At 49.2% G+C, this 27,563-nt stretch overlaps 1 protein-coding gene across 1 annotated transcript in view; it reads right to left on the reverse strand.

The window, feature by feature from the left end:
- LOC123106401 (40S ribosomal protein S20-like) overlaps positions 1-27,563 on the reverse strand; it is a 29,817-nt gene that overhangs the window by 482 nt on the left and 1,772 nt on the right. The window lies entirely within an intron of this gene.

A 27,563-nucleotide genomic window follows, 5' to 3' on the forward strand; every position in this document is an offset into this window, starting at 1 on the left:
AGATACAACGGTATAAATACAGACCCTAGTCCTATACATATGCAATGTACAACGTACGCTCAACACCCCCCGCAGTCGAAGCGTCGCCGGAGACACAGAGACTGGACCGAAACTCCTCAAAGACTGGGGTCCATAGTCCCTGAAGGAAATATGCCCTAGAGGCAATAATAAAGTTATTATTTATTTCCTTATAGCATGATAAATGTTTATTATTCATGCTAGAATTGTATTAACCGGAAACATAATACATGTATGAATACATAGACAAACAAAGTGTCACTAGTATGCCTCTACTTGACTAGCTCGTTGATCAAAGATGGTTAAGTTTCCTAGCCATAGACATGAGTTGTCATTTGATTAACGGGATCACATCATTAGGAGAATGATGTGATTGACATGACCCATTCCGTTAGCTTAGCACCCGATCGTTTAGTATGTTGCTATTGCTTTCTTCATGACTTATACATGTTCCTATGACTATGAGATTATGCAACTCCCGTTTGCCGGAGGAACACTTTGTGTGCTACCAAACGTCACAACGTAACTGGGTGATTATAAAGGAGCTCTACAGGTGTCTCCAAAGGTACATGTTGGGTTGGCTTATTTCGAGATTAGGATTTGTCACTCCGATTGTCGGAGAGGTATCTCTGGGCCCTCTCGGTAATGCACATCACATAAGCCTTGCAAGCATTGCAACTAATGAGTTAGTTGTGGGATGGTGTATTACGGAACGAGTAAAGAGACTTGCCGGTAACGAGATTGAACTAGGTATTGGATACCGACGATCGAATCTCGGGCAAGTAACGTACCGATGACAAAGGGAACAACGTATGTTGTTATGCGGTCTGACCGATAAAGATCTTCGTAGAATATGTAGGAGCCAATATGAGCATCCAGGTTCCGCTATTGGTTATTGACCGGAGACATGTCTCGGTCATGTCTACATTGTTCTCGAACCGTAGGGTCCGCACGCTTAAAGTTACGATGATAGTTTCATTATGAGTTTATGTATTTTGATGTATCGAAGGTTGTTCGGAGTCCCGGATGTGATCACGGACATGACGAGGAGTCTCGAAATGGTCGAGACATAAAGATCGATATATTGGAAGCCTATATTTGGACATCGGAATCGTTCCGGGTGAAATCGACATTTTACCGGAGTACCGGGGGGTTACCGGAACCCCACGGGGGGTTATTGGGCCTACATGGGCCTTAAGGGAGAAGAGATAAGGAGGCAGGACGTGGCCGCGCGCCCCTCCCCTTCCTAGTCCGAATAGGACAAGGGAAGGGGGCGGCGCCCCCCCTTTCCTTCCCCTCTTCCTCCTCTTTCCCCTTCCTTGTCTCCTACTCCTACTACATGGAAGGAATCCTAGTTGGACTAGGAAAGGGGGAATCCTACTCCCGATGGGAGTAGGACTCCCTAGGGCGCGCCATAGAGAGGGCCGGCCCTCCCCTCCTCCACTCCTTTATATATGGGGGCAGGGGGCACCCCATAGACACACAAGTTGATCTTCGTGATCGTTCCTTAGCCGTGTGCAGTGCCCCCCTCCACAATATTACACCTCGATCATATTGTAGCGGTGCTTAGGCGAAGCCCTGCGACGGTTAAACATCAAGATCGTCACCACGCCGTCGTGCTGACGAAACTCCTCCCCGAAGCTTTGTTAGATCGGAGCCCGGGGTGCGTCATCGAGCTGTACGTGTGTCAAGAACTCGGAGGTGCCGGAGTAACGGTGCTTGGATCGGTTGGACCGGGAAGACGTACGACTACTTCCTCTACATTGCGTCAACGCTTCCGCTTCGGTCTACGAGGGTACGTAGACAACACTCTCCCCTCTCGTTGCTATGCATCACCATGATCTTGCGTGTGCGTAGGATTTTTTTTGAAATTACTACGTTCCCCAACAGTGGTATCAGAGCCTAGGTTTTATTTGTTGATGTTATATGCATGAGTAGAACACAAGTGAGTTGTGGGCGATATAAGTCATACTGCTTACCAGCATGTCATACTTTAGTTCGGCAGTATTGTTGGATGAAGCGGCCCGGACCGACATTACGCGTACGCTTACGCGAGACTGGTTCTACCGACGTGCTTTGCACACAGGTGGCTGGCGGGTGTCAGTTTCTCCAACTTTAGTTGAACCGAGTGTGGCTACGCCCGGTCCTTGCGAAGGTTAAAACAACACCAACTTGACAAACTATCGTTGTGGTTTTGATGCGTAGGTAAGATTGGTTCTTGCTTAAGCCCGTAGCAGCCACGTAAAACTTGCAACAACAAAGTAGAGGACGTCTAACTTGTTTTTGCAGGGCATGTTGTGATGTGATATGGTCAAGACATGATGCTAAATTTTGTTGTATGAGATGATCATGTTTTGTAACCGAGTTATCGGCAACTGGCAGGAGCCATATGGTTGTCGCTTTATTGTATGCAATGCAATCGCGCTGTAATGCTTTACTTTATCACTAAGCGGTAGCGATAGTCGTGGAAGCATAAGATTGGCGAGACGACAACAATGCTACGATGGAGATCAAGGTGTCGCGCCGATGACGATGGTGATCATGACGGTGCTTCAGAGATGGAGATCACAAGCACAAGATGATGATGGCCATATCATATCACTTATATTGATTGGATGTGATGTTTATCTTTTATGCATCTTATCTTGCTTTGATTGACGGTAGCATTATAAGATGATCTCTCACTAAAATTATCAAGAAGTGTTCTCCCTGAGTATGCACCATTGCGAAAGTTCTTCGTGCTGAGACACCACGTGATGATCGGGTGTGATAGGCTCTATGTTCAAATACAACGGGTGCAAAACAGTTGCACACGCGGAATACTCAGGTTATACTTGACGAGCCAAGCATATGCAGATATGGCCTCGGAACATGGAGACCGAAAGGTCGAGCGTGAATCATATAGTAGATATGATCAACATAGTGATGTTCACCATTGAAACTACTCCATCTCACGTGATGATCGGACATGGTTTAGTTGATTTGGATCACGTGATCACTTAGAAGATTAGAGGGATGTCTTTCTAAGTGGGAGTTCTTAAGTAATATGATTAATTGAACTTTAAATTTATCATGAACTCAGTCCTAGTAGTATTTTGCAAATCATGTTGTAGATCAATAGCTCGCGTTGTTGCTTCCCTATGTTTATTTTGATATGTTCCTAGAGAAAATTGTGTTGAAAGATGTTAGTAGCAATGATGCGGATTGGATCCGTGATCTGAGGTTTATCCTCATTGCTGCACAGAAGAATTATGTCCTTGATGCACCGCTAGGTGACAGACCTATTGCAGGAGCAGATGCAGACGTTATGAACGTTTGGCTAGCTCAATATGATGACTACTTGATAGTTTAGTGCACCATGCTTAATGGCTTAGAATCGGGACTTCAAAGATGTTTTGAACGTCATGGACCATATGAGATGTTCCAGGAGTTGAAGTTAATATTTCAAGCAAATACCCGAGTTGAGAGATATGAAGTCTCCAACAAGTTCTATAGCTAAAAGATGGAGGAGAATAGCTCAAGCAGTGAGCATGTGCTCAGATTGTCTAGGTACTACAATCGCTTGAATCAAGTGGGAGTGAATCTTCAAGATAAGATAGTGATTGACAGAATTCTCTAGTCACCATCACCAAGTTAGTAGAACTCCGTGATGAACTATAGTATGCAAGGGATGACGAAAATGATTCATGAGCTTTTCATGATGATGAAATCGATGAAGGTAGAAATCAAGAAAAACATCAAGTGTTGATGGTTGACAAGACCACTAGTTTCAAGAAAAGGGCAAAGGGAAGAAGGGGAACTTCAAGAAGAACAGCAAGCAAGTTGCTACTCAAGAGAAGAAACCCAAGTCTGGACCTAAGCCTGAGACTAAGTGCTTCTACAGCAAAGGGATTGGTCACTGGAAGCGGAACTACCCCAAGTATTTGGTGGATAAGAAAGGATGGAAAAGTAAACAAAGGTATATTTGATATACATGTTATTGATGTGTGCTTTACTAGTGTTCATAGCAACCCCTCAGTATTTGGTACTAGTTCAGTTGCTAAGATTAGTAACTCGAAACGGGAGTTGCAGAGTGAACAGAGACTAGTTAAGGGTGAAGTAACGATGTGTGTTGGAAGTGGTTCCAAGATTGATATGATCATCATCGCACACTCCCTATACTTTCGGGATTAGTGTTGAACCTAAATAAGTGTTATTTGGTGTTTGCGTTGAGCATGAATATGATTTGATCATGTTTATTGTAATACGGTTATTCATTTAAGTAAAAGAATAAATTGTTGTTCTGTTTACATGAATAAAACCTTATATGGTTACAGACCCAATGAAAATGGTTCATTGGATCTCAATCGTAGTAATACACATATTCATAATATTGAAACCAAAAGATGCAAAGTTAATAATGATAGTGCAACTTATTTGTGGCACTGCCGTTTAGGTCATATTGGTGTAAAGCGCATGAAGAAACTCCATGCTGATGAGCTTTTGGAATCATTTGATTATAAATCAGTTGATGCTTGCGAACCATGCCTCATGGGCAAGATGACTAAGACTTTGTTCTTCGGAACAATGGAGCGAGCAAAAGATTTGCTGGAAATCATACATACTGATGTATGTGGTCCGATGAATATTGAGGCTCGCGACAGGTATCATTATTTTCTGATCTTCATAGATGATTTGAGCAGATATGAGTATATCTACTTGATGAAACATAAGTCTGAAACATTTGAAAAGTTCAAAGAATTTCAGAGTGAAGTGAAAAATCATCGTAAGAAGAAAATAAAGTTTCTACGATCTGATCGTAGAGAAGAGTATTTGAGTTACGAGTTTGGCCTTCAATTAAAAACAATGTGAAATAGTTTCACTACTCACGCCACCTGGAACACCACAATGTAATGGTGTGTACGAACGTCATAACCGTACTTTATTAGATATGGTGCGACCTATGATGTTTCTTACCGATTTACCACTATCGTTTTGGGGTTATGCATTAAAGACAGTTGCATTCACATTTAAAAGGGCACCATCTAAGTCCGTTGAGACGACACAATCTGAACTGTGGTTTGGCAAGAAACCAAAGTTGTCGTTTCTTAAAGTTTGGGATTGTGATGCTTATATGAAAAGGTTTCATCCTGATAAGCTCAAAACCAAATCGGAGAAATATGTCTTCATAGGATACCCAAAGGAAACTGTTGGGTACACCTTCTATCACAGATCCGAAGGCAAGACATTTGTTGCTAAGAATGGATCCTTTCCAGAGAAGGAGTTTCTCTCGAAAGAAGTGAGTGGGAGGAAAGTAGAAAACTTGATAAGGTAATTGTACCTTCTCCCTTATTGGAAAGTAGTTCATCACAAAAATCTGTTCTTGTGACTACTACACCAATTAGTGAGGAAGCTAATGATGATGATCATGTAACTTCAGATCAAGTTACTACCGAATCTCGTAGGTAAACCAGAGTAAGATCCGCACTAGAGTGGTACGGTAATCCTGTTCTGGAGGTCAGGTTACTTGACCATGACGAACCTACGAACTGTGAGGAAGCGATGATGAGCCCAGATTCCGATAAATGGCTTAAGGCCATGAAATCTGAGATAGGATCCATGTATGAGAACAAAGTGTGGACTTTGGTGGACTTGCCCAAGGATCGGCAAGCCATTGATAATAAATGGATCTTCAAGAGGAAGACGGACACGGATAGTAGTGTTACTATCTACAAAGCTAGAATTGTCGCAAAAGGTTTTCGACAAGTTCAAGGTGTTGACTACGATGAGAGCTTCTCACTCGTATCTATGCTTGAGTCCGTCTGAATCATGTTAGTAATTACCGCATTTTATGAAATCTGGCAAATGGATAAACAAAACTGCATTCCTTAATGGATTCATTAAAGAAGAGTTGTATATGATGCAACCAGAAGGTTTTGTCAATCCGAAAGGTGCTAACAAAATGTGCAAGCTCCAGCGATCCATCTGTGGACTGGTGCAAGCATCTCGGAGTTGGAATATATTGTCAGGACCCCGATTCCAAGTCACATCGATCTAGCCGGTAACACCTCATATCACTTTGCGGCCTCACGCACGGTATCCCACGGGTGTCGCCTTACCATGGCCCGGGACCGTTTGCGCCTTTTGGCTCACGTATATGATAGTGTCGCTAGCATCCATATGACAGAGAACCCGGGCCGACATGGCTAGTCGTGAACCCAAAGCGGCACAGACCTATGGAGACAGGCATACATGAATCACATCGAGCATGTCGGTCATCAGCGAGTGATTCCGGGCTGTAGCACTGGGCTAACAGGACTTCGGGGAACCCGGGCTGTAGCAGGCTAGGCAGGACTCCGGAATTCACCGCGTGACATTTCTCCGAAGGGACAGACATAGGAACGAGGTGAAACACATGCCGGCCAGTCAAGTGTCCTGAACAGTAGTGCTGGGCTAGCAGGACTCCGGTGAACCGGGCTGTAGCGGACTACTATGGCTCGAGGAACACTAGACTACATTTCCCCATAAGAAAGGCTGCCAAGGATAAACAACTAGATTTGTCAAATCCCACTCATACCAAGCATGTCAATCATACACACAATATGCCCGATATGAGTACATACAACATGGCATCACAACAAAACTCTACAACTCACGTACTTTATTTAAAGGCTCCAGAGAGCCATACATAACATGTCATACAGATAGGGGTCACATGACCCGACACTCAAGTCATACAATCATACAAGCACATGCGGAAGCAACCGGTCTGAGTATAGACACTAGAAAGAAAGAAGGCTTCTCGAAGCCTATCTATCTACATAGGGCCCTCCATGGCCAAGATCACCACCTGGGTGGCTAGTCACTCGTCGACATCAAGGTCTACATAAAACCCATCGGAGGGGGCAGTGTTGTCGTCTGAAAACAATAAATAAGCAAACATGAGTACAAAGGTACTCAGCAAGTCTTACATCAGAACCTACTATACATGCTCATTCTCAAGAAGGTGGTGGGGTTATTGCAGCAAGCCAACTTTGACTCTTGGCTAAGCTATCCTACGGAACTTCTCTAGTAAAATAGTTTTCGCACACGAGTCCACTACTCACCAACACAATACTCCACCAGGGATCCTCCCTCGTCATCCTACGAGAGGGCCATCCTCGGTACTCACACTTATCTTGAGTCTTTTAGTAGTATCCATTAACTCGTCTATGAACTGTATAGGCAACCAAGTAGTCCTTTACCGCAGACGCGGCTATTCGAATAGTTTTATACCCTGCAGGGGTGTACTTCGTCATACATGCTTTCACCACTTACCGTCGTTTACACGACATGTACTCGGCAACCTCCAAGCGGAAGCCCAGCGAGGGTGTCGGCCACGGCCTACCTAAACACTTAAGTCTCTAGTCCAGGTTTATCGCCTATCCAGGTTCCATCCGCAGGGAGTCCGGCCGAGGTTTCCACATACGGACCCGAACGATGTGAACAGGGTCCCGAGACGCCAAACGGGCGCCCGGCATACCCGGCCACGCTGTATCTACCGCAACATAGCCCACCCCTAGGGTCAGCGCTATGCACGGCCGCCAACACATAACCAGAAACTATTTGCAACTCCTGGACAGAGTACTAGGGTGATTAAGAAGCCGAGAGGGTCAATTAAGGATCCCAATGCATGGTAGTAGCTGAATCTTAAAATCACACATACAGATCTCAGTTCTTAGGGACGGCCTTAATGAAACAACCCACCATGTACTCCTACATGGCTTCTCATCGATACCTTTACCAAAACATGTTCCACACATCCCTCGCATTACCGACATAATCATTTCACTCTAGCCCATCACCCAGATGAACCAGACCTGACACAACTCTAAGCATAGCAGGCATAGCAAGGTAGGAATCACAAAACATGGCTCAATCAACTCCTACACATGCTAGTGGGTTTCATCTAGTTACTGTGGCAATGACAGGTCATGCAGAGGATAAGGGTTCAACTACCGTAGCACACAGCAGTTTGAAACGCGTTGTCTTAATGCAGTAAACAAGAGCAGAAGCGAGAACATGGGTTTGTATCGGAATGATCAATGGGTTGCTTGCCTGATGGAGTGGTAGCGGGATACTGCCCTTCAGTTGGATACTCGTGAATATCCTCGGAGGCAGAACCTACCACGAAGAACACATCAGAACACAATCAACACATGACGATATGTAACAATATGATGCATGCTATGACATGGCAATATGAATGTGTCTTGGCCTAATGCAAGCTATAACAGAAAGGAATGAACTCATTTGAATCAAAGATTCAAATATTAGCTCATTAAACATGGCCTTAATAGTGCATTTCCTTATTCTGCTTAAACAGCAAGGTAAACTTGTTTTGTCATGCATGAAACCATTACAGATGGATAGATTGAATTTTTCTGATAATTTTTCATATATAAATTATTTCATTTGGAGTTACGGTTGAATTTCTATGATTTTTAGAAGTTTTAAACATTTTCTGGAATTTCCTGAATAAAAATAAATCCAGAAAATGCATTACTGCGTCACCATTGCGTCAGGGTGACGTCAGTGGTCAACGGGGACGTCCAGGTCAAACCTGACTAGTGGGTCCCGCGTGTTAGTAGTTAATTAAGTTAATTATCTTTAATTAAAACTAATCTGATTTAGTTAACAGAGGGGGCCCACTTGTCATTAACTCAGGGGAGTCAAACTGGGCCCACCTAGTCCACATCAGTGGTCAAACCCACCGGTCAATAGGGCTAATCCCGCCGGCGTTAAGTCGCCGGCGAGGCCGAGACGGCGGAGGGCTTCAGAAAACGCCCTCAGGCGACCAAAACGATGGCGAAGATGTGCTACACGTAGCTGGGGCTCGCGCGCATCTAGTGGGGCAATTGGGAGGAGCTGGGGTGGAGCGAGCTCGCCGGAATCGAGCTCGTGGCGGCGGCCGGAGTTCGGGCGAGGTTGGTTTCGAGGCTACGGTGCATGGGAGAAGGAACTGGTGGTGGCTACGGGTTCCTGGTGCTGCGCTGAGCACAACTGTGAGCTTGGCCTCGAGCCACTGTGGCTTCGGCCACGACGGCGCCATGGCCGGCGGCGGGGAGCTCTCGGGCTCGAAGAGGGCGGCGACTACACGGCGCAAACGAGCAAGGGGGAGGTGGGGATCGAAGGAGAAGCTCACGGGGAGTGCAGCAGTGGTCTTGGGGAGCTCGGGGAAGCAATGGAGTGGGCGCACGGTCGCCGGCGATCTCGGCGGACCGAGGTTGAAGAAGACGGCGATGGCGGTGCTGCAGGGCCTCCGGCGAAGCGTGGCTCGGTGGGGAGGGCGAGGGAGTCGAGGCGGAGCTAATGGGCTCGTCGGAGGGGCGAGGGGATGTCTCTGGCGGCGACTACGGCGAGGTCCGCGCTCGACCATCGCGGGAGAGGATGAGGGAGATGAGGGGGAGAGTGAGGGAGGATGAGAGGGGGACGTGGGGGTCGCGTGGCGTCCCTGGGCGTCTCCAGGCGTCGGCGGAAGCAGGAGGTGGCCGGCGTGTGGCCGCGGGCGCCGGCCACGCGCTCCGCGTCCTCCTGGCGGGAGGTGGACGATGACTGACAGGGCCAGTAGGCTGGGCCGAGCCAGGTGGGCTGGCCAGCACAGGTAAGGCCCAGGTGGGCTTCCTTCTCTTTTTTTTGATTTTGTTTCTATTTTCTATTTAACTGCAACTGTTTAGCTTTATTAAAAAATACTAAAACATTTCCAAAAATCCTAAAAATAAATGTGAGCTCTATTTAGAATATTTCCAACAGGAAACATTTATTCCCAGAATTATTTGAGCATTTAAATTATTTTATGGTATTTAAATGCCCAAATTCAAATACTTATGATTTAATTCAATGACCTTCTGTTGACCTAGAAAATTGTGCACCAATTTTGCCAGAGGTTCTAACCTAAGACAAAGAGGGTGAACTTTTTAGAAGGGCATTTCAGGTTCATTGAAAATAATTTTAGTAAACCCTAGTTGTTTCAGGGGGTGTTGGGGGTTTCTGCTTTCCCCATTTCAAATTTAAGAGAAATTTAAATATGATGCACACTCTAATGCTTGAACTAGCTAGGGTGTGACAACTCACCCCCACTCAAAAGAATCTCGTCCCAAGATTTAGGATCCTCTGGAAAGAAGGTGGGGTACTCGAGTCGAAGACGATCCTCCCTTTCCCAAGTGGCTTCTTCCTCGAAATGGTGTGACCATTGAACCTTGAGAAACTTGATATTATGACGTCGAGTGGTACGCTCGGCTTGATCAAGGATACGAACGGGATATTCCCGATAAGAGAGGTTATCTTGTAGATCAAGCGTTTCCTGGTCCACTCCATGGATAGGATCCGCGAAGCAACGCCTGAGTTGTGAAACGTGGAAGACATCGTGAACTCTGGAAAGATGCGGAGGTAGTTCCAATTGGTAGGCAACTTCTCCTCGTTTGGCAAGAATGCGAAAGGGTCCAATGTAACGAGGAGCCAATTTGCCTTTGATACCGAAACGATGGGTTCCCTTTAATGGAGTAACTCGAAGGTAAGCCTTCTCGTTGACTTCATAAGTCATAGGCTTATGTTTACGATCATATTGACTCTTTTGACGAGATTGGGCTGTTTTCAATTTCTCACGAATAACGCGAACCTGCTCGTCTGCTTCCTGAATCATATCCGGGCCAAAGAGTTGTCTTTCCCCGGTTTCTGACCAGTTAAGAGGTGTTCGACATTTTCGTCCATAAAGAACTTCGAAAGGAGCTTTGCCCAAGGTAGCTTGATAACTATTGTTATAAGCAAACTCCGCGAATGGAAGGCATTTCTCCCAACTCATTCCGAACGAGATAACAGAAGCTCGGAGAATATCTTCCAGAATTTGATTGACTCGCTCCACTTGACCACTTGATTGAGGATGGAAGGCGGTACTAAAAGAGAGATGAGTTCCCATAGCATTTTGGAAACTTTCCCAAAATTGAGAGGTGAAGAGACTCCCACGGTCTGAGTTAATTTCCAATGGGACACCATGAAGAGACACTATTCGGGAGATGTATAAATCGGCTAGCTGGCTAGCGGTGATACTCTCACGAACAGGTAGAAAGTGGGCTACTTTGGAAAGTCGGTCGATCACAACGAAGATGGCATTATTCCCTCTCTTGGTCCTGGGAAACCCAGTGATGAAATCCATACTAATTTTATCCCATTTCCATTCAGGAATAGCCAAAGGTTGAAGGGTGCCAGCAGGCCGTTGGTGCTCTCTTTAACACGACGACAGACGTCGCAGCTAGCAATGTATTGAGCGATTTCTCTCTTCATCCTAGTCCACCAAAACCTTTGGCGTAGGTCTTGATACATTTTAGTACTACCGGGATGAATGGTGAGAGGGGATTCATGAGCTTCCTTAAGGATCAACTGGCGCAGATGTTGTTTCTTGGGAACCACCAGACGGTTCTCAAAGAAGACAGCACCTCGCTCATCCATGGAGAAACATTTAGCAACTCCGCTAGCAATGTTTTCCTTAATCCGGGATATGCCATTGTCATACCGCTGGGCGGTTATGATTTGATCCATAAGGGTAGGTTTCGCCACCAGGGTGGATAGGAATCCTCGAGGAACAATGTGAAGATTTAGCTTACGAAATTCCTCATGGAGAAGTGGTTGACTTTGCTGTAACATTAGGTTGTTACAATAGGACTTACGGCTTAGCGCATCAGCCATGACATTGGCTTTGCCCGGGGTGTAAGTTATTCCTAAGTCGTAATCCGAGATCAATTCAACCCAATGTCTTTGCCTGAGATTCAAATCTGGTTGGGTGAAGATATATTTCAAGCTTTGGTGATCGGTGAAGATCTCGCAACGATTACCGAGAAGGTAATGTCACCAAGTTTTAAGTGCATGGACTACAGCTGCAAGCTCTAGATCATGTGTGGGATAATTTTCCTCATGTGCGTGTCAATTGCCATGAAGCATAGGCAATTACCTGACGATCTTGCATGAGTATGCAACCTAGTCCTTGTCGCGAGGCGTCGCAATAGATAATAAAGTCCTTGGAGAAGTCTGGTGGTACCAGTATGGGGGCAGATGTCAGGCGTCTTTTCAGTTCCTGAAAACTGATCTCGCACTGTGGAGTCCACTCGAACTTTTTATCTTTCTTGAGGAGTTCAGTTAGAGGTTTAGCAACCTTGGAGAAATTTTCGACGAAGCGGCGGCAATAGCTCGCTAGGCCAAGGAAACTCCGAACTTGCTTGACTGTTTCAGGTGGAGTCCAATGAAGGACGGCTTGAACTCGCTCGGGATTGACATCAATACCCTTACCATAGATTACATGGCCTAGATAGGTCACTTCTGGCAACCAAAATTCACACTTGGAGAATTTGGCATAAAGGCGATGCTCTCAAAGTTTCATCAATACCAGCCTTAGATGTTCGGCATGTTCCTCTTCATTATTGGAGTAGATGAGTATGTCATCGAGGTATGCTACGACGAATTTATCCAAGTACTCCATGAAGACCGAGTTCATTAACCAAGAGAAGGTAGCCGGGGCATTGGTTAAACCGAAGGACATGACGGTGTACTCGTATTGGCCATAACGAGTAACAAAGGCCGTTTTGGGAATGTCCCCATTTCTGATTTTGATTTGATGGTAACCCAACCTCAAATCCATCTTGGAGAAGAATGAGGATCCAGCGAGCTGATCATACAGATCGTTGATCCTGGGAAGCGGGTATTTATTCTTGATGGTGACCAAGTTGACAGGTCGGTAGTCCACAACCATTCGATCCGTTCCATCCTTCTTCTTAACGAAGAGGATGGGGCAAGCCCAAGGAGAGGAACTAGGACGGATGAAACCCTTTTTTAAGGACTCATCGAGTTGGTTCTTAAGCTCGGCTAGTTCTAAGGGTGCCATCTTGTAGGGTCTTCTAGAAATTGGAACGGTTCCTGGAACAAGGTCTATCACAAACTCGACATCCCTGTCAGGTGGAACACCTGGCAGTTCTTCTGGAAAGACATCCGGGAAGTCTCGGACTACCGGAACATCCTCAAGGTCTGGAAGGGGGTTGGCATTTAGGGAGTAAAGTTGGCGCTTGGCCACTCGAGTTAAGACATTAACTGTCTTGCCCGAGGGGTGAGTAAGTTGAACGGTTCTAGTGGCACAATCGATCTTAGCATAATAAGCTGACATCCAGTCCATACCCAAGATGATGTTTATGTCGGAGGACTTGAGAGCTATTAAGGATGCAAGGAAGACAAGTCTATCGACAAGAATTTCGTTCCCATGGCTTACTCTAGAAGTTTGCCATCTAGAGCCAGGGGTTTGAATTTCCATGGTAGAGGGCATGTCACAGAATGTTGTGTTATGCAATCGAGCATAGTTCTCAGATATGAATGAATGAGATGCTCCAGTATCGAAAAGAACAGATGCCGGATGGCAGTTAACAAGGAACGTACCAAGGACGACATTGGGATCCTCATGAGCCTCCTCGGCTGAAACATAGTTGACATGGCCACGTGCAGTGGTGGCCGGCTTGGCGTAGAATGTCTTTCCCGCTGGCTTACCACAGCCAACGGACTTTCCAGTTTGATTGGGGTTGTTGTTCTGGGGACACTCTCGGCTATAGTGACCCGGCTCTCCACACTTGAAGCATGAAACCACATTGGGGCATGGAGCAGCATTAGCAGCGGGGCCACCATAGGGCTTGGGCAGTGCAAATTGCTGGTTGGGACGAGGCGCCTCAAAGGATGGCCGCGGGATGAACCTGGGTGGCAGTGCCGTGCTTGGAATCCACACCCGGCGCTTCTGAGCTCCAAAGCCGGATGAAGAGCCAAAATCACGGGAGTCCTTGCGTGAAGCGTCATAATCAGTCTGGCCTGTCTCAGCACTGATGGCTTTATTGACCAACTTCTGAAAGGATGTGCACTCGTGCAGACGGAGATCGTGGCGAAGCTCAGGGCTAAGTCCCTTGCGGAACCTTGCCTGCTTCTTAGCGTCAGTAGATACCTCTTCAGGGGCATAGCGTGCCAGATTCCCAAATTCACGACTATATGCATCCACAGTCAGTCTTCCTTGGGTGAAGTTGCAGAACTCCTCCCTCTTGCGATCCATGAGACCTTCCGGAATGTGATGCTCACGGAAAGCCTCACTGAATTCAGCCCAAGTAGTGATTTGGCCGACCGGGCGCATAGCTTCAAATTTTCCCACCAGAGGCTAGCAGGGCCTTCGAGGTGATAGGTAGCATAAGTAATCTTGTCGGCTTCGGCTACGTTGGCAGAACGTAGCTTCTGGGTGATGCTGCGAAGCCAGTCATCCGCGTCGAGGGGCTCGACGGAATGGTTAAACTTTGGTGGGTACAGCTTGATAAAGTCATTGATTGACACCAAGTCATTTCATGGGTGGCGTGCAGTGTTCTGCTCAATCCGCTCCAGCAGGCGGTTAGTCTCACGCTTGTTTCTTTCCGCTTCTAGCATCACTTTGGCCAGAGAAGGCAGGTGAGGCAGATTTTCACCTCTAGCTACACTGGCTTCCCCCTGCTCCAGAGCAGCAGGGTTGCTGCGGGTGTTGACCATCCTAGGAGAAAACAAGACAACGGTTTAGACAAAGATGGCTCAAACTTAGCAAGGGAGTGCAGAATGTAATGGATAACACGGAATGCAGAGATGTTCATCCGTATGTCATGGTAATATAAAACTGCCATATATATACCAACGGTCATACACATCATGCATAGTTTAGTACAAGCCCAGGCTACAGTACAACTATGATGAAAGACGTTACATCTCATCGGAGGCATTCCAAGCTCCTATACATTATTTGTCTACACCTCCGAAATCGATTACACGCAAAGTCATATTCCACAAGTCACACCGGACAGTGGAGATACAACTACTACAATACTAGTGGTACTACTATTAACTCAGACAGCTCCGTAGTAGTCCTCATAGAAGTCACCTCCATAGCCTGGAAGTTCAACGTGACCATCCGGGAACAGACGGTCCTGAGGAGCGTGTGGACCATAGGGGCTAGGATGAGGTCTTGGACCAACAGACGGTGGCCTGCGGGGACCACAGGGTGGGGTGATGCCTCCCACATCATGCCAATCCACCATGTCTGGCAGAGCTGATCTCACAGGATACAGATCCCTTGTATCCATACATCCAGCTTGCACCGCAGGTGCAAACCGAGTCAATGTGGCCCAATGATCAGCACGGGTATTAAAAAGCTCCAGCCTCAAGGCCCGATTCTTTCGGTCCTTATCTTCGAGCATCTCGGCAGTGGTACGAGTTAATGAGTCCTCCTGAGTGGAGTCAGCATAGATAGCCTGAATATACCCTTGCGCTCCCGGAAGTGAAGCTGGCATGTAACGGAAGTCGGTGTTTCGAAGCAGGCCAGTCCGGACTCGCATGATGGTCATCATGGAATAGGCAGCATCCTGCACAGCCATCTCAACGGTAACCCCGAGTCCATAGGAACAGTGAAGGGGCTCGGTAGATCCAGGATAAGAAGGAAATATCCTGACGGTGCAGAAATACTGGCTTTGATTAAAGTCGCGGAACTGCTCTTCGACGGTGTATTCGGGATACCAACAGTAACCCATCTCGATCATGACCCGGACTAACATAGCAGTATGACCGGGCACATCGAGACACCGGGTTAGGCGAACCACTTGGTTTTGAGCATGGTTGGCCATCTGAAAGCACAACCACAATGCAAAGACATTAGAATTGCTAAGGAAAATTGGACAGCATAACAGCTGTAAATGCTCAGAAAAAGAATTGAGACATCCACAACAGTTCGCAATACCACTCAACAGCATTATATCAAGGTTCTGATCCAATTAGCAACATACTAGGAATAGTAGAAACTGAAATGGGACTTGTAACAATAATCCTATAAGCTACTACGGATTAGTAACACGTGAACCTGATAGAAGAAGAGAGCCTAGTCCTTAACCCACGTTGAATGAGAAGAGAATGACTCAGATCAGAGGCATAGAGTAAAGGAGTAAAAGAGCCTTACGTTCCCTCCCACAATCAATTCCCCTACATATAACTAAAGCATTTCTAGACTCGACATCGACCAGTTTGGCTCAACGAACCTACAGGCAGCCGGCTCTAATGCCAACGCTGTCAGGACCCCGATTCCAAGTCACATCGATCTAGCCGGTAACACCTCATATCACTTTGCGGCCTCACGCACGGTATCCCACGGGTGTCGCCTTACCATGGCCCGGGACCGTTTGCGCCTTTTGGCTCACGTATATGATAGTGTCGCTAGCATCCATATGACAGAGAACCCGGGCCGACATGGCTAGTCGTGAACCCAAAGCGGCACAGACCTATGGAGACAGGCATACATGAATCACATCGAGCATGTCGGTCATCAGCGAGTGATTCCGGGCTGTAGCACTGGGCTAACAGGACTCCGGGGAACCCGGGCTGTAGCAGGCTAGGCAGGACTCCGGAATTCACCGCGTGACATTTCCCCGAAGGGACAGACATAGGAACGAGGTGAAACACATGCCGACCAGTCAAGTGTCCTGAACAGTAGTGCTGGGCTAGCAGGACTCCGGTGAACCGGGCTGTAGCGGACTACTATGGCTCGAGGAACACTAGACTACATTTCCCCATAAGAAAGGCTGCCAAGGATAAACAACTAGATTTGTCGGATCCCACTCATACCATGCATTTCAATCATACACACAATATGCCCGATATGAGTACATACAACATGGCATCACAACAAAACTCTACAACTCACGTACTTCATTTAAAGGCTCCAGAGAGCCATACGTAACATGTCATACAGATAGGGGTCACATGACCCGACACTCAAGTCATACAATCATACAAGCACATGCGGAAGCAACCGGTCTGAGTACAGACACTAGAAAGAAAGAAGGCTTCTCGAAGCCTGTCTATCTACATAGGGCCCTCCATGGCCAGGATCACCACCTGGGTGGCTAGTCACTCGTCGACATCAAGGTCTACATAAAACCCATCGGAGGGGGCAGTGTTGTCGTCTGAAAACAATAAATAAGCAAACATGAGTACAAAGGTACTCAGCAAGTCTTACATCAGAACCTACTATACATGCTCATTCTCAAGAAGGTGGTGGGGTTATTGCAGCAAGCCAGCTTTGACTCTTGGCTAAGCTATCCTATGGAACTTCTCTAGTAAAATAGTTTTCACACACGAGTCCACTACTCACCAACACAATACTCCACCGGGGATCCTCCCTCGTCATCCTACGAGAGGGCCATCCTCGGTACTCACACTTATCTTGAGTCTTTTAGTAGTATCCATTAACTTGTCTATGAACTGTATAGGCAACCAAGCAGTCCTTTACCGCGGACGCGGCTATTCGAATAGTTTTATACCCTGCAGGGGTGTACTTCGTCATACATGCTTTCACCACTTACCGCCGTTTACATGACATGTACTCGGCAACCTCCAAGCGGAAGCCCAGCGAGGGTGTCGGCCACTGCCTACCTAAACACTTAAGTCTCTAGTCCAGGTTTATCGCCTATCCAGGTTCCATCCGCAGGGATTCCGGCCGAGGTTTCCACATACTAACCCGAACGATGTGAACAGGGTCCCGAGACGCCAAACGGGCGCCCGGCATACCCGGCCACGCTGTATCTACCGCAACATAGCCCACCCCTAGGGTCAGCGCTACGCACGGCCGCCAACACATAACCTACAAACACCAGAAACTATTTGCAACTCCTGGACAGAGTACTAGGGTGATTAAGAAGCCGAGAGGGTCAATTAAGGATCCCAATGCATGGTAGTAGCTGAATCTTAAAATCACACATACAGATCTCAATTCTTAGGGACGGCCTCAATGAAACAACCCACCATGTACTCCTACATGGCCTCTCATCGATACCTTTACCAAAACATGTTCCACACATCCCTCACATTACCGACATAATCATTTCACTCTAGCCCATCACCCAGATGAACCAGACCTGACACAACTCTAAGCATAGCAGGCATAGCAAGGTAGGAATCACAAAACATGGCTCAATCAACTCCTACACATGCTAGTGGGTTTCATCTAGTTACTGTGGCAATGACAGGTCATGCAGAGGATAAGGGTTCAACTACCGTAGCACACAGCAGTTTGAAACGCGTTGTCTTAATGCAGTAAACAAGAGCAGAAGCGAGAACATGGGTTTGTATCGGAATGATCAATGGGTTGCTTGCCTGATGGAGTGGTAGCGAGATACTGCCCTTCAGTTGGATACTCGTGAATATCCTCGGAGGCAGAACCTACCACGAAGAACACATCAGAACACAATCAACACATGACGATATGCAACAATATGATGCATGCTATGACATGGCAATATGAATGTGTCTTGGCCTAATGCAAGCTATAACAGAAAGGAATGAACTCATTTGAATCAAAGATTCAAACATTAGCTCATTAAACATGGCCTTAATAGTGCATTTCCTTATTCTGCTTAAACAGCAAGGTGAACTTGTTTTGTTATGCATGAAACCATTACAGATGGATAGATTGAATTTTTCTGATAATTTTTCATATATAAATTATTTCATTTGGAGTTACGGTTGAATTTCTATGATTTTTAGAAGTTTTAAACATTTTCTGGAATTTCCTGAATAAAAATAAATCCAGAAAATGCATTACTGTGTCAGCATTGCGTCAGGGTGACGTCAGTGGTCAACGGGGACGTCCAGGTCAAACCTGACTGGTGGGTCCCGCGTGTCAGTAGTTAATTAAGCTAATTATCTTTAATTAAAACTAATCTGATTTAGTTAACAGAGGGGGCCCACTTGTCATTGACTCAGGGGAGTCAAACTGGGCCCACCCAGTCCACATCAGTGGTCAAACCCACCGGTCAACAGGGCTAATCCCGCCGGCGTTGAGTCGCCGGCGAGGCCGAGACGGCGGAGGGCTTCGGAAAACGCCCTCAGGCGACCAAAACGACGGCGGAGATGTGCTACACGTAGCTGGGGCTCGCACGCATCTAGTGGGGCAAGTGGGAGGAGTTGGGGTGGAGCGAGCTCGCCGGAATCGAGCTCGTGGCGGCGGCCGGAGTTCGGGCGAGGTTGGTTTCGAGGCTACGGTGCACGGGAGAAGGAGCTGGTGGTGGCTACGGGTTCCTCGTGCTGCGCTGAGCACAACTGCGAGCTTGGCCTCGAGCCACTGTGGCTCTGGCCACGACGGTGCCATGGCCGGCAACGGGGAGCTCTCGGGCTCGAAGAGGGCGGCGACTACACGTCGCAAACGAGCAAGGGGGAGGTGGGGATCGAAGGAGAAGCTCACGTGGAGTGCAGCAGTGGTCTTGGGGAGCTCGGGGAAGCAACGGAGCGGGCGCACGGTCACCGGCGATCTCGGCGGACCGAGGTTGAAGAAGACGGCGATGGCGGTGCTACAAGGCCTCCGGCGAAGCGTGGCTCGGTGGGAAGGGCGAGGGAGTCGAGGCAGAGCTAATGGGCTCGTCGGAGGGGCGAGGGGATGTCTCTGGCGGCGACTACGGCGATCGGCGGCGAGGTCCGTGCTCGGCCATCGTGGGAGAGGATGAGGGAGACGAGGGGGAGAGTGAGGGAGGATGAGAGGGGGACGTGGGGGTCGCGTGGCGTCCCTGGGCGTCTCCAGGCGTCGGCGGAAGCAGGAGGTGGCCGGCGTGTGGCCGCGGGCGCCGGCGACGCGCTCCGCATCCTCCTGGCGGGAGGTGGACGATGACTGGCAGGGCCAGTAGGCTGGGCCGAGCCAGGTGGGCTGGCCAGCACAGGTAAGGCCCAGGTGGGCTTCCTTCTCTTTTTTTTGATTTTGTTTCTGTTTTCTATTTAACTGCAACTGTTTAGCTTTATTAAAAAATACTAAAATATTTCCAAAAATCCTGAAAATAAATGTGAGCTCTGTTTAGAATATTTCCAACAGGAAACATTTATTCCCAGAATTATTTGAGCATTTAAATTATTTTATGGTATTTAAATGCCCAAATTCAAATACTTATGATTTAATTCAATGACCTTCTGTTGACCTAGAAAATTGTGCATCAATTTTGCCAGAGGTTCTAACCTAAGACAAAGAGGGTGAACTTTTTAGAAGGGCATTTCAGGTTCATTGAAAATAATTTTAGTAAACCCTAGTTGTTTCCAGGGGGGTGTTGGGGGTTTCTGCTTTCCCCATTTCAAATTTAAGAGAAATTTAAACATGATGCACACTCTAATGCTTGAACTAGCTAGGGTGTGACATATACGCTTTGATGAGTTGATCAAAGCATATAGTTTTATACAGACTTGCGGTGAAGCCTGTATTTACAAGAAAGTGAGTGGGAGCACTACAGCATTTCTGATAAGTATATGTGAATGACATATTGTTGATCAGAAATAATGTAGAATTATTCTGTAAAGCATAAAGGAGTGTTTGAAAGGAGTTTTTCAAAGAAAGACTTCGGTGAAGCTGCTTACATATTGAGCTTCAAAATCTATAGAGATAGATCAAGAAGCTTGATAAGTTTTTTCAATGAGTACATACCTTGACAAGATTTTGAAGTAGTTCAAAATGGAGCAGTCAAAGAAAGAGTTCTTGCCTGTATTACAAGGTGTGAAGTTGAGTAAGACTCAAAGCCCGACCACGGCAGAAGATAGAAAGAGAATGAAAGTCATTCCCTATGCCTTGGCCATAGGTTCTATAAAGTATGTCATGTTGTGTACCAGATCTATTGTATACCTTGCACTGATTTGGCAAGGGAGTACAATAGTGATCTAGGAGTAGATCACTGGACAGCGGTCAGAATTATCCTTAGTGAAATAAGGATATGTTTCTCGATTATGGACGTGACAAAAAGGTTTGTCGTGAAGGGTTACGTCGATGCAAGTTTTTGACACTGATCCAGATGATTCTAAGTCTCAATCTGGATACATATTGAAAGTGGGAGCAATTAGCTAGAGTAGCTCCGTGCAGAGCATTGTAGACATAGAATTTTGCAAAATACATACGGATCTGAATTTGGCAAGCCCGTTGACTAAATTTCTCTCACAAGCAAAACATGATCACTCTTTGGGTGTTAGTCACATGGAGATGTGAACCAATCACATAAAGATGTGAACTATTGGTGTTAATCACATAGCGATGTGAACTAGATTATTGACTCTAGTGCAAGTGGGAGACTGAAGGAAATATGCCCTAGAGGCAATAATAAAGTTATTATTTATTTCCTTATATCATGATAAATGTTTATTATTCATGCTAGAATTGTATTAACCGGAAACATAATACATGTATGAATACATAGACAAACAAAGTGTCACTAGTATGCCTCTACTTGACTAGCTCATTGATCAAAGATGGTTAAGTTTCCTAGCCATAGACATGAGTTGTCATTTGACTAACGGGATCACATCATTAGGAGGATGATGTGATTGACATGACTCATTCCGTTAGCTTAGAACCCGATCATTTAGTATGTTGCTATTGCTTTCTTCATGACTTATACATGTTCCTATGACTATGAGATTATGCAACTCCCATTTGCCGGAGAAACACTTTGTGTGCTACCAAACGTCACAACGTAACTGGGTGATTATAAAGGAGCTCTACAGGTGTCTCCAAAGGTACATGTTGGGTTAGCGTATTTCGAGATTAGGATTTGTCACTCCGATTGTCGGAGAGGTATCTCTGGGCCCTCTCGGTAATGCACATCACATAAGCCTTGCAAGCATTGCAACTAATGAGTTAGTTGCGGGATGATGTATTACGGAACGATAAAGAGACTTGCCGGTAACAAGATTGAACTAGGTATTGGATACCGATGATCGAATCTCGGGCAAGTAACGTACCGATGACAAAGGGAACAACATATGTTGTTATGCGGTCTGACCGATAAAGATCTTCGTAGAATATGTAGGAGCCAATATGAGCATCCAGGTTCCGCTATTGGTTATTGACCGGAGACATGTCTCGGTCATGTCTACATTGTTCTCGAACCATAGGGTCCGCACGCTTAAAGTTACGATGACAGTTTCATTATGAGTTTATGTATTTTGATGTACCAAAGGTTGTTCGGAGTCCCGGATGTGATCACAGACATGACGAGGAGTCTCGAAATGGTCGAGACATAAAGATCGATATATTGGAAGCCTATATTTGGACATCGGAATCGTTCCGGGTGAAATCGGCATTTTACCGGAGTACCGGGGGGTTACCGGAACCCCCCGGGGGTTATTGGGCCTACATGGGCCTTGCGGGAGAAGAGAGAAGAAGGCAGGAGGTGGCCGCGCGCCCTTCCCCTTCCTAGTTCGAATAGGACAAGGGAAGGGGGGCGGCGCCCCCCCCCCTTTCCTTCCCCTCTTCCTCCTCTTTCCCCTTCCTTGTCTCCTACTCCTACTACATGGAAGGAATCCTAGTTGGACTAGGAAAGGGGGAATCCTACTCCCGGTGGGAGTAGGACTCCCTAGGGCGCGCCATAGAGAGGGCCGGCCCTCCCCTCCCCCACTCCTTTATATACGGGGGCAGGGGCACCCCATAGACACACAAGTTGATCTTCGTGATCGTTCCTTAGCCGTCTGCGGTGCCCCCCTCCACGATATTACACCTCGATCATATTGTAGCGGTGCTTAGGCGAAGCCCTGCGACGGTTAAACATCAAGATCATCACCACGCCGTCGTGCTGACGAAACTCCTCCCCGAAGCTTTGCTGGGTCGGAGCTCGGGGTGCGTCATCGAGCTGTACGTGTGTCAAGAACTCGGAGGTGCCGGAGTAACGGTGCTTGGATCGGTTGGACCGGGAAGAAGTACGACTACTTCCTCTACGTTGCGTCAATGCTTCCGCTTCGGTCTATGAGGGTACGTAGACAACACTCTCCCCTCTCGTTGCTATGCATCACCATGATCTTGCATGTGCGTAGGAATTTTTTTGAAATTACTACGTTCCCCAACAGTCCCTTAGTCATGACGTCGGCAAACTGCTGAGTGGTAGGAACGTGCAGAACACGAACCTTCCCAAGAGCCACCTGCTCGCGAACGAAGTGAATGTCGAGCTCAATGTGCTTCGTACAGCGATGGTGGAAGGGGTTGGCGGAGAGGTAGACAGCAGAAACGTTGTCATAGTAGACGATCGTGGCCTTGGGAACCACACAAAGCAACTCCCGGAGAAGGTGACGGAGCCAAGAGCACTCAGCAACGGCGTTAGCCACTGCCCGATACTCTGCCTCGGCGCTCGAGCGAGAGACCGTGGGCTGCCGCTTGGACGACCACGATATCAGCGAAGGCCCGAGGTAGACACAATAGCCTGACGTAGAACGACACGTGTCTGGGCAACCAGCCCAATCAGCATCGGAGTAGGCGACCATGTCGATGGAGGAGGAAGCCGTCAGGGTGAGGCCCATGGTCATAGTGCCGCGTATATACTGAAGAATACGCTTCACCAGAGTCCAATGGGAATCACGCGGGGAGTGCATATGGAGGCACACCTGCTGAACTGCATAGTGCAAGTCAGGCCGAGTGAGGGTGAGATACTGTAGGGCGCCGATGATGGAGCGATAGAACGCCGCATTTGGCGCAGGAGAACCCTCCAAAGCAGAAACCTTTGCCTTGGTGTCAACAGGCGTGGACGCGGTCTTGCAATTAATCATGCCCACACGCTCGAGAAGCTCATGAGCGTACTTCTGCTGATGCAGAAAGAACCCGTCGGCACGACGAACGACCTCAATGCCAAGGAAGTAGTGCAGCGCTCCAAGATCCTTGAGGGCAAACTCAGCGCGAAGACGAGCCGTGAGCTGCTGAAGAAGCCCAGGCGAGGATGCCGTTAGGATAATGTCGTCCACATAGAGCAGCAGATATGCAGTAGCAGTGCCCTGATGATAGACGAACAGCGACGCGTCGGAGCGGGTTGTATGAAACCCAAGCTGCTGGAGGAACCCGGCCATACGCTGGTTACCACGCCCTGGGGGCCTGCTTCAGTCCATAGAGGGACCGAGACAGCAGGCAGACATGGTCGGGATGCTCGGCGTCGACAAAACCAGTCGGCTGCTCGCAGAAGACCCGCTCTGTGAGGTGACCGTGCAGAAACGCGTTGGAGACATCCAACTGATGCACTGGCCAGGCCCGGGAGACCGCTAGCTGAAGCACCGTACGGATCGTGCCCGGTTTAACAACCGGAGCGAAGGTGTCGGTGAAGTCCACGCCGGCGCGCTGGCGGAAACCGCACACCACCCAACGAACCTTGTAGCGCTCGAGAGAACCGTCGGGGTTGGTCTTGTGGCGAAACACCCATTTGCCACTGATGACGTTGGCGTGAGGGGGTCGCAGAACAAGATGCCATGTGCGGTTGCGCTGCAACGCGTCAAATTCCTCGCGCATCGCGGCGAGCCAATGTGGATCACGGAGAGCGGCGCGTGCGGACGAGGGTATGGGCGACGGTGGAGAGGGTGATGTCGACACCACACACGCGTACTCATCAGCAGCATAGCGCGTGCTGGGGCGGTGGATGCTGGTGCGGGACCGTGTCACCATGCCGGTGGAAGGCAGGTCGACTGCGGCAGGAGCGACGGACGGGGGTCGTGAGGAGTCCGTCACGCCCGGCGTCACAGCGGGACCGGAGCCGGCTGAAGTGGCGGGGCCAGCCAAGGTAGCGCCGGCCAGGGCGGGGCCATCCACGTCGCCCGGCGTGGTGGGAGCCGAAGGGCCACCCGGGGCCATGCAGGGCCGCGCCGGGGGCCGTGCAGCCGGGGCCGCGGCGGAGGGGCCCGCGGCGGGGGTCACAGCGAAGGAGCCCTCCATAAGGGGGCACGCCGAGGCCGCACCGGGAGGAGCCGGCAGGAGCCGTGGCGGGGGCTGCACCGAGTCTGCATCCGAGGCACCACCATGAAGCTCCGAGTCTACTTCAGAAGGCGGAACCTGATGAAAAGGAAAAACCCGCTCATCAAAGTACACATGTCGGGAGGTGTACACACGGTGGGAAACGGGGTCGTAGCACCGGTAACCTTTGGTGTTAGGAGGGTAGCCTAGGAAAATACATGCTACAGAGCGAGGAGCGAGTTTGTGTGGTGTAGTGGAGGCGGTGCTGGGATAACACAAGCATCCGAAGATGCGAAGACCATCGTAGGAGGGAGAGGAACCAAAAAGAAGGTGGTGGGGTGTGTAATTCCAGCGTGGACAACAAGGCCTAATGTTAACTAGGAGAGTGGCGGTGGCGAGAGCATCAGGCCAGAACCGAGGGGGCACGTTGGAGTGAAACAACAACGTGCGGACGCAGTCGTTAAGAGTGCGGAGGATCCGCTCGGAGCGGCCGTTCTGTTGAGATGTGTAGGGGCACGTGAGACGAAAAGTGGTACCATGAGAAGCGAGAAGATGGCGAGTGGCAGCGTTGTCAAACTCTTTGTCGTTGTCAGTCTGGAGGGCGAGAATAGGGCGCCCGAACTGGGTAGTGATGTAGGAGTAAGAGGCCGTGAGAGTGATGAGAACATCAGATTTGCGACGGAGCGGAAACGTCCACGCAAAGTGAGAGAAATCATCAAGTAAGACAAGATAATATATGAAACCGGTGTTGCTCGCAACTGGAGATGTCCAAACATCATTATGGATTAACTGAAACAGAAAAGAAGAAATAGTGTTTGACTCGCTAAACGGTCGACGAACGTGCTTGCCGAGACGGCAAGCATGACAAGTGTGCTCGTCGAATTTATTACATGAAAAGGAAAAACTCTTGAGAATCTGGCAAAGGACGGTGGAGTTGGGGTGACCCAAACGTGCGTGCCAAAGGTCGACACCGGCTGCGAGGGTGACTGGAGAGGCGGTGGCGGTGGAGGCAGAGTGCACCGGGTATAAGTCGTCGGGGCTATCACATCGGTGGAGCACCATCCACGTACGGGCGTCCTTCACAGAGAAACCAAGGCCATCAAATTCAACGGTGAGAGGATTGTCACGTGCAAGACGACGAACAGAGACAAGATTTTTAACTAGGTTAGGGGAGACAAGAACATTAGTCATGTTAATAGGCGTAGAAGTAGATGGAAAGAAACTATGACCGACATGAGTAATGGGTGCGGAGGAGCCATCACCAAAGGTGATGCGCTTGGAAGTGGTGACCGGGAAGGAAGAGGCAAGGTTACCGGGGTGCGACGTCATGTGGGCGGTAGCCCCCGTGTCCATGTACCAATCACCTCCACCTCCGTAGTTGGAGGGAGACGGCGCCGAGTGGAGTGCAGCGAGCAGAGCGGGATCCCATGGAGCCGGAGGAAGCGGGTAACTACTGGGCTGAGGCGCGTAGCCACCCGACGCGTAGCCGCCTGGCGCGAAGCCCGGTGCGTAGCCACCAGGAGCGTCGCCGCCCCCACCCGCCTGGTAGGGTGCGGCGGCGAGGTGCGCCTGCGGTCCGGCCGGGTGCGGCCCAAGGATGCCCGGGGCCCGTGGGACCGGCATGTGGTAAGCGTGGACCACGCCGGTCCACGGGTTAGGACCGACGGCCCAGGGCGGGGATGGCTGATGTTGGCGTTGGGCCCCCCGTATCCCAGCTGCTGATGATGCTGCTATTGGGGGCGACCGCCGCCCCCGCCCCCACGACGCCTGTTGCGGCGACCGCCGCCCCCACCCTGCTGCTGTTGCTGGGGAGCGGGAGGTGCGGGCGCAGCAGGCGGGAGGGGGTAGTACCCCGATGGCGCCGGCGGACGTGGTTGAGGCGGTGCGGGCTACGGCTGCCCACGAGATGTCCCGGCGGCGAGGGCGGTGTGGTGGACACGGGCCTTGACCTTCTTCATCCGGCATTCCTCCAAGCGTAAGTACGCGGCGACGGACTGGAAGGTCGGGTTCGGCAGCAGGGAGAGGTTCGAAGCCACGTTGCCGAAATCCTCATTGAGGGCGGCGGTGAGGGTGCTAAGCATGAGCTCGTCCGACACCTTGGCGCCGATATCGCGGAGCTCATCGGCGAGGCGCTTGAGACGCATGCAGTAGTCATCGATGGAGGAATCATCTTGGTGGCACCCGAAAAATTCCTGCTGCAAAAACACAAGACGTTGAAGCTTGTTATCGGTGAAGAGGTTGTTGATCTTGGTCCATACGGCACACACGTCGTCATCCTCCGAGACGACCGTGTGGAAGATGTCCGGGGAGACGGTGAGGTAGAACCACCGGATGAGAGAGGCCTCAATGGCCGCCCAGTCTGGATCATCCACCATGAGATCGCCATCCACGGTCCCGTCGACGTGCTCGAGGAGGTGGTACTCGCGGAAGACGAGGTTAAAGTAGGTCTTCCACGCGTAGTATGAGAAGGTGGACTGATCAAGCTTGATGGGAACGCGGGTGTGGATGTCAAGATCACGAACGGTGGTGGCGTCGGGCACGAGTCCGGCGAACGGGTTGGAGTTGCTGGAGAGGGGGGACGCCATGGGAGCAGCGGCAAGGGGAGGGGTGCGGCGGCTCGGGTGGGAGGAGGATAGTGGCGGCGGCGCGGGGTAGGGTTAGGGTTTGGTGGGTGCGGCGGCGACTATGGGGAGGAAGGCAGCGGAGGCAGAGGGAAAGGCAGCGGCTGCGAGGGAAGGAGCGCAGCGGCGGTGGTTGACAGCGGCGGCGGCGCAAGGGAGGCGGCGGC

Source organism: Triticum aestivum, chromosome 5A (genome assembly GCF_018294505.1).
Source record: "Triticum aestivum cultivar Chinese Spring chromosome 5A, IWGSC CS RefSeq v2.1, whole genome shotgun sequence".
In the NCBI taxonomy this organism is placed as follows: domain Eukaryota; kingdom Viridiplantae; phylum Streptophyta; class Magnoliopsida; order Poales; family Poaceae; genus Triticum; species Triticum aestivum.